At 42.4% G+C, this 10404-nt stretch overlaps 1 long non-coding RNA gene across 1 annotated transcript in view; it reads left to right on the top strand.

The window, feature by feature from the left end:
* LOC116061898 overlaps nucleotides 1-10038 on the top strand; it is a 10633-nt gene extending 595 nt beyond the window's left edge. Inside the window, exon 2 of the long non-coding RNA XR_004107837.1 lies at nucleotides 9977-10038. This is a non-coding gene — a long non-coding RNA (uncharacterized LOC116061898). The remainder of the gene's footprint in view (nucleotides 1-9976) is intronic.
* Nucleotides 10039-10404: the final 366 nt, after the last annotated feature.

Here is a 10404-nt window from a genome sequence, read left to right as displayed (position 1 = left end):
AGATGAATGTAGTGGAGTAACTAAAGTAACTAGTAACTAAAGCTGGAACAGATGAATGTAGCGGAGTAACTAAAGTAACTAGTAACTAAAGTAACTAGTAATAGATGAATGTAGTGGAGTAACTAAAGTAACTAGTAACTAAAGCTGTAACATGAATGTAGTGGAGTAACTAAAGTAACTAGTAACTAAAGCTGGAACACAGTAATGTAGCGGAGTAACTAAAGTAACTAGTAACAGATGAATGTAGTGGAGTAACTAAAGTAACTAGTAACTAAAGCTGGAACAGATGAATGTAGCGGAGTAACTAAAGTAACTAGTAACTAAAGCTGGAACAGATGAATGTAGCGGAGTAACTAAAGTAACTAGTAACTAAAGCTGGAACAGATGAATGTAGTGGAGTAACTAAAGTAACTAGTAACTAAAGCTGTAACAGATGAATGTAGCGGAGTAACTAAAGTAACTAGTAACTAAAGCTGTAACAGATGAATGTAGCGGAGTAACTAAAGTAACTAGTAACTAAAGCTGGAACAGATGAATGTAGCGGAGTAACTAAAGTAACTAGTAACTAAAGCTGGAACAGATGAATGTAGTGGAGTAAAAAGTCCAATATTTCTCTCTGAAATGTAGCAGAGTAGAAGTAGAAAGTGGCACGAAAAGAAAAGACTCAAGTAAAGTACAAGTACCTCAACATTTGGACTGAAGTACAAGTACTGGAGTACATGTACTTAGTTACATTCCAGTACTGGATTTCAGCCCCCTCTCTGGGCTATTACTGAAACAGTTGAGCTCCGTGAGACTGATGGGAGGAGAAAGGTGGAGAGAGGAATGAGAGGGAGAGAGGACTGGTGTCACCTTACATACTGTCAGGAATAATAGACACCAGCTTTGTCTTTTCTTTTTTTTTCCAAGCAGTGGAATGCAAAAGTCTTTCAGACACCAAAAAAACGAAGATCTGGTTGCCTTAGTAGCAGGGCGTGCACAAGCAGGAGCGTTCACTTTTAATCCTCCCGTTGTCCTCGGGGTCAAATTTGACCCATTTTCAAAAAGTTTCTATATATATAATATAGAAATATGGGTTCCTTTCTACCAAATTGTCAAAGAAAATAACGTGGATGCTTCCCTACAACGCTCTTTCACAAGTTAAATAAATGATCAGTTCACTACTTTCATTGAATTTGGGTGTTTTATTCAATTTTCGTTGAAAAAAAAGTGTAAAAAATTCCGGAAAATGTTTCAGAAACACAGCGAAAAACATCGGCGAAAACATCAACAAAGTGTGAAAAAAATCTACAAAAACATTGGAAAAAGTGACAAAAAATTTGGAAGAAAAACCCAACAAAAAGGCCCGGGAAAAGTGACAAATGTTGAAAAAGAACAACTCAAATTCTGACCCAGAAAAACCAAAAGTTGCATGGTCAACAGGAAGACAACACAAACGTTAATAGAGCGCTTGTTTGGTCCGCCAAAGAAGATCTGGTTGCCTTAGTAGCAGGGCGAGCACAAGCAGCATTGTTCACTTTTAACTAGGGCTGTCAGCATTAACGCGTTAATCGCGATGCGATTAAGGGTCGAGCATAATGCGTTCATTTTTTTTCATCGTATTAATCGCATGCCGCCATTTATTAATTTATTTTCACTTCACTCGGCTTTGCGTCGTGCCTAACAGGCGACTATTTTGCCGTTCTTCCTCCTAACACTTCCTGCTGCTGCAGGAATAGCAACGCGGATTTCGGTTCCTCATTCTGGTGCCACTGATATGTCTGCTCTTCTCTCTGATGCTCTGAAACAGACGTTACAGGAAACACAAACATTGCTGCACATGACGCTAGTTAACACTATACTCAACAGCAGCTAATGTTAGCCTACCGCTAGCTAGTTAACACTATACTCAACAGCAGCTAATGTTAGCCTACCGCTAGCTAGTTAACACTATACTCGACAGCAGCTAACGTTAGCCTACCACTAGCTAGTTAACACTATACTCGACAGCAGCTAACGTTAGCCTACCACTAGCTAGTTAACACTATACTCGACAGCAGCTAACGATAGCCTACCTCTAGCTAGTTAACACTATACTTGACAGCAGCTAATGTTAGCCTACCGCTAGCTAGTTAACACTATACTCGACAGCAGCTAACGTTAGCCTACCGCTAGCTAGTTAACACTATACTCGACAGCAGCTAACGTTAGCCTACCGGTAGCTAGTTAACACTATACTCGACAGCAGCTAACGTTAGCCTACCACTAGCTAGTTAACACTATACTCGACAGCAGCTAACGTTAGCCTACCGATAGCTAGTTAACACTATACTCGACAGCAGCTAACGATAGCCTTCCTCTAGCTAGTTAACACTATACTCGACAGCAGCTAACGTTAGCCTACCGCTAGCTAGTTAACACTATACTCGACAGCAGCTAAAGTTAGCCTACCGCTAGCTAGTTAACACTATACTCGACAGCAGCTAACGTTAGCCTACCGGTATCTAGTTAACACTATACTCGACAGCAGCTAACGTTAGCCTACCGGTAGCTAGTTAACACTATACTCAACAACAGCTAAAGTTAGCCTACCACTAGCTAGTTAACACTATACTCAACAGCAGCTAACGTTAGCCTGCCGGTAGCTAGTTAACACTATACTCGACAGCAGCTAACGTTAGCCTACCGATAGCTAGTTAACACTATACTCGACAGCAGCTAACGTTAGCCTACCGATAGCTAGTTAACACTATACTCGACGGCAGCTAACGTTAGCCTACCGATAGCTAGTTAACACTATACTCGACAGCAGCTAACGTTAGCCTACCGGTAGCTAGTTAACACTATACTCGACAGCAGCTAACGTTAGCCTACCGATAGCTAGTTAACACTATACTCGACGGCAGCTAACGTTAGCCTACCGATAGCTAGTTAACACTATACTCGACAGCAGCTAACGTTAGCCTACCGCTAGCTAGTTAACACTATACTCGACAGCAGCTAACGTTAGCCTACCGCTAGCTAGTAGCTGGCTTAAACACGGTTACAGTGCTGACAAATGCAAAATCAAGTTCATAAAGTCACTTTCTTTGCATTCATTTGATTCCCAATCAAGATCCACTGGTAAGAATGGTTTTCCATTGTTAATATGGACTTAAAAACTGTTCTGAAATGCAAAATAATAGAATTTTAATCATGTGATAAAACATGCGATTAATCGCGATTAAGGACATTTAATCGTTTGACAGCCCTACTTTAACCAATAAACAATCACCTGCTACTTGTCAACCTCAATAGAACCTCAAAAAAGTTGTGTCCTGTTCTCTTTATTTATACATTTATACTGTCCGACCAGTAGAACATGTCCTGTTCTCTTTATTTATATATTCATACTGTCCAACCAGTAGAAGATGTCCTGCTCTGTAGTCATGGTCCTTATTTATTTATTCATGTTGGACCGGTCCAATATGACTGTCAGTTGAAATAAATCTTGTGTTGTAAGAACACTTGTTTAATTTGTTATGAATCTATTTTGATGCGTTTTCCCATAACATTTGTAATTTTACTTATATTTAAAAATATCGAAATTAATATTGATATTGCAATATTCATAATCGATATCGCAATATCACATTTTGTCAATATCTTGCAACCCTAGCTCCCTAAGACTTTTGCATTCCACTGCTTTAAAACAAGATTCGGTGGCCTCGGTAGGAGGGTGAGCACAACTTTTCATGAAAATGCTCCACACACGTGTTCACTTTTAACCAATGACCATCACCTGCAGCTCGTCATACCACCTGTGGTAAATGCCAGATTCAAAGTGGGGCTTTTTAACTGTAATGGCAAAATTATATTTAAGCATGATTCTTTATATTCTTGTCTTATTTCTGTTTTACTTTGTCTCACAATGCTGAAAGTGAGTTTTTCTTATCCTCACATGTTGAAAGTAAGAGCCACAGAGTCTGGGAACGTAATGTGTACGCTGAACAGATAGGAGCTACAAGGTCACCCTAAACTATCTGTTATTTCTCCCTGAATAGTTGAGACTTCTCAAATAGTTTAGATAAACGGGATGTCTAAACTTTGGGGTAGAAAGTGGTACAGAGGGGAAGAAGTGAGGTGGCTCCTGAATGTCTGACTATGTTTGATTGTAAGAAATGTTGAGTCATGTTTAGAAATCTAACTGGAGATGCATATATACTGTGTGCTTTATCTTATTCGTTGAAGACACTTTCCCACACGGGGCTGCTGTGCCTTTTGTGAAATCGTGTTACTCCTATATTTGCAAATATATTTATAATAAAATACAAAAACCTAACTTGGTTTGGTCTTCGACTGTCTTATTTTGTTTCACCTTCCTATTTTAAAACATCTACACCTGCTGCATCGAAATACTTCCACCACATAACCCACATCTAAACCAGCATTAGCTACTCTAGTTTAATATGTAACCCGTCCAGGAAACTGGCCTTTGATGTCGGGACTTGCACACTTCCTGACCTAGGGTTAGACGCCCTCAAACACCTGGAGTCCCTGCGGCGTGCAGGTATTTGCACGTGGCTTTGTGTTTGCCAAACATGATTTAGTTCAGAGTTAATACATCCTGGCTCATCCTGTTTTTTGTTTTTCTGTGTCTGGAGGCATGAAGGTAAGCTTAATTTATTACACAAATGCATCACGAGGGAGTGAGCGCTCTGTAATTAACCGGCCTGCGTGGTTGTTGTTTTGGCGGAGCTGTGCCGGTCGGAGCACGCTGCACGCCTGAGCTAAGCTCCGCTGAAAGACGCTTCATTAAAAAGACAAGAGATCAGTGGAGTGGATCAGCAGGGAGGGTGGGAGCCGGCCGCACCTCCGCAGCTTTTTATCTCTACTCCGGAAACAGCTCACGCTCCATCTGAAGGCGTAGCCTCGGGGGGGAACTCTACGCTGCACACGAGCAACGCCAGGGACGCCTGTAATCACCTTCTGTTACGTAAACTGTGTGCAGAGCCCGAGGCAACTTTTACCTAGATCCTTCTACTTTCTTATCAGTCCCTCCAGAAAAATGCGGAGTGTTTTATGTGATTGTTTTGGGCAAAAATCCTTGATTATGCGTCACGTTTTCTTAAAAAATTGCGATGGAATATGCGGGATATTTATGCAATTTTATGCGCTGAAATTGCGGGAACTTGCAAAAACTGCGGTTTCGTCACGGCTTCATCGCGGGGTTTGCAGCTTTTCGATGATGTTCACGTCGCGTAATTACGTCACTTCATAACGTTCCCATGGCAACAGGGGAAAATGGCTGCTCTTGTGTGAAGTAAACGCAACATTTTTCAACTTTCTGCTAAGATATGTGTGACTTTTTTGCAACAAAAATGCGGGGATTATGAAATCATGCAAGCCCCGCATATTTTGCGCAGAAATCGGCAATTTATGCGGCGAAAGTGCGGCGTATTTGAAAAAATGTGGCCCCCAAATAAATATGCAGACTTTGGCTGATTATGCGTTGAATTATGCGATTGCAAAATCACATTTTTCTGGAGGGACTGGCTAATTATTAACCCTTGTGGTGTCCTCGGGTCAAATTTGACCCATTTTCAAAGTTATATATAGTTACAACTAGAGCTGGGCAATATATCGATATTATATCCATTTACCAGACTGTTGTAACTGTTCTATTATTTGCCTTTACCCACTTAGGCATTATATCCACATTACTGATGATTATTTATCTAAAATCTCATTGTTTAAATATTTAGTGCCTTCCTCGGAGAGTCGAACACCCCCTCTCTGTAATCATCTCAAACATAGACAATCACTTCTCTTTTTTATTGCACTATTTGCACATTGATACTGTACATTTCATATTTTATATATTATTACTGTATATTATTTTTAATATATATGTTAAAAGTCTGGATAATATATGTTGTTTGTATATGTTGTTGTATACCTGAGTGGTAACAAAAATAATTTCCCCCTGGGATTATTAAAGTATTTCTGATTCTGATTCTGACAGTGAAAGCACCAATAGTCAACGCTACAATATCGTTGTGGTATCGATATCGAGGTATTTGGTCAAAAATATCGTGATATTTGATTTTCTCCATATCGCCCAGCTCTAGTTACAACGTGAAGGTTATTAGAAATATGGGTTTCTTTCAACCAAATGCCCCAAAATAACTTGGATGTGTGCATGTACGTTGTATGGAACCCAACCTCAATTCCGTGAAATGAACACGGATCGCCGAAAATTCTGTGATGGGCTTTTTGGGTTGGTGCACAACTACACAGGGCCAAAATGTATTGTAAACCTAAGTTGATATAAGGGCCGGATCAAAATTTGCGAGGGGCCGGGCTCGGCCCCCGGGCCTCGTGTTTGACGCGTGTGTTTTAAAGGGGAACTATGCCGTTTTTTTTTTTAGCTTATGTTACCTTAACTGACCAGCTTCGGAGACATTAGAACGGTTATATGACTTTTTTCAGGTTGAATGGTGGTCGTCTCGCTTCCCCCTAGCGCCTGTGGGCGGAAAAACCGCCCTCGCAACTTTCGGCTGGCGAGCCGCCGGCATCAGCGTCATGAAGTATGGCGTGATATCAGGTCTCAGATGTAACAAATTGCTTTACGGCACTGCACACATACAGGAACCAGCTAGCTGTAAGAACAAGGTAGCGATGGAGTTTTTCACACTATCGTCATGGCTGAGTCAGCAAAAAAGAAGCAGAAAGCTAGGAAAGCATTGTCAGAGGAACAGAGAAAGAGGAAACGGCAGACTGACTGAGCGAAGGATCAGACACAAGTAAATATAGGAGCGGCCAAATATTTATTCTGAAGCTATAGGGGAGCTCTATAGAGAAACCTGCCAGCAAAAAGACAGAAAACAGCGAAGAAATGGCTAAAACTGCATAGCGCCCCTTTAAGGAGTCTTCAGAAACACGTAACTTTCCAACACGTCAGTCACTGGCTGCAGGATCTTAATAATGACCGCAGCGCTGTGTTGACTTCGAACATTTCCACGAGCATTAGAGCAAGCGTCACATGGACGTAGGAAGATTAAGACCTGTTTTTAAATGATTTAAGACCTAGAACACAGTGCTGTGTTAGAGAGAGAGAGAGAAGCCGTGCAGCGGGAGCCGTTATTTCTCCTCAACACAGGTCATCAGGTCAACGACACTGTCAGCAATTAACTCGGCAGAAGAACAACTTCCCTTTTCTATTGCCCGCTGTCCTCGGGCTGGGAGCTGCGCCGGTGTGAGCGTCCTCCACACGACTTGACAACTTAACATCAACACTTCGCTCCTTGTTATGGGGGTCAGAGGTCAGCTTTACTGGCCCACACGGGAGTGTTAACTGCAGCCTGGTAGCATATAAACAACAGAAAGGGGAGAAAGGTGAAGACACGCCGGCTCCAGTTTCCTTGGAGAGCGTAGAAAGATTCCTGTGTCGGTGTGAGGGGAGCCAGTGGACAGTGGAGGGTTAGGGGTGAGGAGTTGGGTTTCCCCCCCCTCGCACCTGCTGCACTATCCCCCCCCCATCCTCCTGACTTCCAGGGAGAAGTCTGAACTGTGCAGACTCTTCATCCTCCGTATGACAATCCCTTCGGCTAAAAACGGACCATCCAGCTTCAGTTTCAGCAACGGGGACATCGGAACGACAGCGGACACTCAGCTCGCTAACACACTTTTGAATTAAAAAGCCAATTACCTTCCAAAAAGTTCTTTGGTGCTTCATCTATGTACCAGGGATGCCAGGATTCAGCTTCGGATGCGGCTGAATATTGGGCTTTTTGACGGGGTTACTACGCTACGCTGGTCGACGTAATGACGGCGCCGTTGATTACGGGAAGGTGTTTACGTAGGTGGAGCGTTCAATGCAGTAGGCTGTGAGAAAGTGGAAATGGAACTGGTGAGCAGAAAAAGTGTAGTTTGGCAGTACTTTCAGTCAAAAGAAGGCCATTCAAGTCCAGCTACATGTTCAATCTGCAATGCTGATTAGTCTGGTGGTGGCGAGGACCCTAAACTATACACAACATCACCGCTGTTACAACATCTGGTAGCAAACATCTGGAAGAATACGAGTTGTGCATGAAGGAATCTACAGACAGATTTCGGGCTTTTCTCCATAATTCCACAGTAGATATGGACGTGTTTGGCATCCCTAGAAAAGGTGAGGAGCTGTAGTATTTCAAATCACATTTCAAATTCAATGGTAACCCATATTTGGCTGTTTGGGGGCAGCGCAAAGTCAGGAGGTTTAGCAACAGAATTGTCGAAATGTGGATTGTTGTTGGGACAGACCTGCCCCCACTGCTAACAAAAAATCCTGAAGGAAACACCGCTATCAATAAAATTGAATGATGGAAACAAAACGACAAAAGGATAACCACAAGTTTGTTAAAAAAACAACAGAACTTTCCTTTAACGACAACAGCAACAACAGCAACCGCTCAGCTACTTTAAATTCCAGAAGCAGATGGATCAGTGTTGGATAGCGTTGCAGAGAGGATCTCTCTCCGTCTCTTTCAGTGTAAACATGTGCTGCCCTCTGGCTCCGTGCTGCCCACCCACACCAACTGTACAAATAATATGACAATAGACTCACAGTTTTACAGATTCTCACACACACAAGGGCTCTTGTGTCTCTGCTCCGGCTGCCCACACGCTGCACTTTCATATACACAAAGTCCGCTTCAGGACAGCAGAGTGGGTCAGAGGCTCTACTGAGAATCTATTATAAGCAATCAGCTGTTGGATATATATTCATCTGCTATTTGGGAAGCAAAAATACAGCTTTATATATATATATATATATATAATGTCAGAGCAAACATACCATAAGGTATCTGTGGGGGTCGATCGATACAGATGACTCAACGATTGTTCGGCCAGTTGGCAGATTTTTTTTAAAAACTTACTTTCTTGCACAAAACTTCTTTTTGAAATAACTCTCCTTTCTCTAGAGAAACAACTTAAACACTGAGGGCCCTTTTTTAACGATCTGAGGTCACGGCGTGAAGCGCCTGGCGCAGGTGCGTTTAGGGCGTGTCCAAATCCACTTTTGCTAGTTTGACGGCGGAAAAAAGGGTCCGTGGTCCGGGTGAATGGTTCTAAAGGGTTGTCCTTAGTGTCTTCATTAATCAGAGGGGTGTTTTGGGCGTAATATGCAATCAACCAATCAGAGATCATCTCCCATTCCCTTTAAAAGCCAGGTGCGTTTGGACCTTGGTGCATTGCTGTTATGATGGAGGATTTACACCGTAATATTTTTATTTGTAATCTTCTGCATGTGTGTGTGCTGCTGTGCGTCCCTGTGTGTGTAACAAGCATAGTGTACGCGCTGTGCACGAGCCTAGGAGCATTTTACTAATGCTCTGTTAAAATAACAATGAAATGCTGCGTTATTGACTTTAGACCAGGTTTTTGTTGGTCAATGGTGCGATCACTTCCCGCTGCCTCAAGATGGCAATACGCCCAGAATGCACCTGAACACACCACCCTGTAAGACCAGCACGCCCATGGGCGCAAAGATGGGCGCAGGTGCATTTGCTATTTAAACGACGTGGGCGCTGGACGGTCTTAAACACTCACTCACACACACACACACACACACACACACACACACACACACACACACACACACACACACACACACACACACACTGCAGCCTCTTCCTGTCCCTCGTCTTAATAGCCTGCTCTATGTGCTGTCACGGCTGTCAGTCGTCAGCGCTAACAGGACCAGACAGCAGCGCTGACACGCTCTGCGCACACACACACACACACACACACACACACACACACACACAATACCACGCTGTTCACACGCCACGTGAGAGTCTGGACTGATTTTTTTTTCACCGCATCTCATCTCCATCTCAGAGTAAACACGATACTACATCTACGGCGAGCGTCTATATAGTAGATATAAGCGTCTGATGCTGAAAACATTGTGTTTCCTGTGAGAGATGTTCTGCCCTCAGTGAAACATAACTTTGGCTTCAACATTGGGGAGGTTAAGATCTCCAACTATCTAGGGAGGTCCTGGGACACGTCTGCATGGATTCAAAAAAGCGACAAACACATCAAAAAGCTAATTAAAAAAATAACGCCAAAGACTACGGAAAATTCTTGTCCAAAAGTCCAAAGAAAATGGCGACAAAAATAGTGGGAAAAAAAAATGCCAGCAATCGTAAATTGCCTATGTACCTGAGCAATATACATGACTGAAGAAAAGAAGAAAGCCTTCCTTTCTTATTGTTAAAAGGAGTGAAAACGATATGATTATAGAGGTTTATTTTACATTTATTTGTCATTTTAAATTAGGGATAGACTGATTATATCGGGGCTTTTTTTTGGCAGTTTGCAGATTATCTGTATCTGTGTTAAATTTGCCTGATAACCGATTAAGCTGATGAATTAAAAAGTGTGCTATATCGGCTC

This window comes from Sander lucioperca, chromosome 3 (assembly GCF_008315115.2).
Source record: "Sander lucioperca isolate FBNREF2018 chromosome 3, SLUC_FBN_1.2, whole genome shotgun sequence".
Classification (NCBI taxonomy): domain Eukaryota; kingdom Metazoa; phylum Chordata; class Actinopteri; order Perciformes; family Percidae; genus Sander; species Sander lucioperca.
This window is presented reverse-complemented; position numbering and strand designations above follow the sequence as displayed.